Raw genomic sequence first — 818 nt, 5'->3', positions numbered from 1 at the left:
TTCTTAACGAGTCCTTATTAATTTTTGTTTGTTTGCTTGGGTCAGTTTCATGACTTCTACAGAACTGAAAGCCAGCTGCTTAAAATAGCCCCTGGGTTTTTATTTGTTAGTGTAAGCCAGTGATGGAAATACCCTTCCAACCGCTGGGAAAGCTGGAATGGGAGGAAGTCAGCTTTTGGAAAACCATTACAGCATCCGTGGACAAATGGTCATGGAAGATACAAGAGAGATAATATAGGACCATTCACATAGTGGAAAGATCTTGGGAAACGGTCATCCCTGTCCAGCTCTCCAATTTATCTGTCGGCTGAGAATACAGTTCATTTCCTTTGTTACAAAGGGCAGGGCAGACATGTCATCCTAGGAGCTCATAACAACAAATATCAAACTGAACTTATGTATGGAAAAGTGGGAAAAGGTACGTAGGTTTAGATTTGGGAAAGCTGGGCAAGACATTGACCTTTCATTTCATCCCAGCAAGTTTTGCGAGACACTTAACTGTGTGCTATGCAGGCAGATATAAGATAGCTAAAACATTGTCCCCATCCTCTAGGAGCTCATGAGACTTTGGCTAGTAAAATTGGGAAATTTTATTACTTTGTCAGCTGTTGTAGGCACCCAAGTAAGTAAGCTATTCCTTAGAGGTGGTAAGTACCATTGGTGGGAGACAGACTTGGTGAGAGCATTGAGCTTGACAGGCAAACTATTCGATGTCACCACTCAAAAGGAAACATCTGTACTCTGATATCCTGTAAGGGGGGCCACTTTGGCTGAAAAAAGTTAGGAGGATGAGATCTTCAGTTGTGTCCTGCCCCTTC

Source organism: Camelus ferus, chromosome 21, assembly GCF_009834535.1.
Source record: "Camelus ferus isolate YT-003-E chromosome 21, BCGSAC_Cfer_1.0, whole genome shotgun sequence".
NCBI classification, from domain to species: domain Eukaryota; kingdom Metazoa; phylum Chordata; class Mammalia; order Artiodactyla; family Camelidae; genus Camelus; species Camelus ferus.
This window is presented reverse-complemented; position numbering follows the sequence as displayed.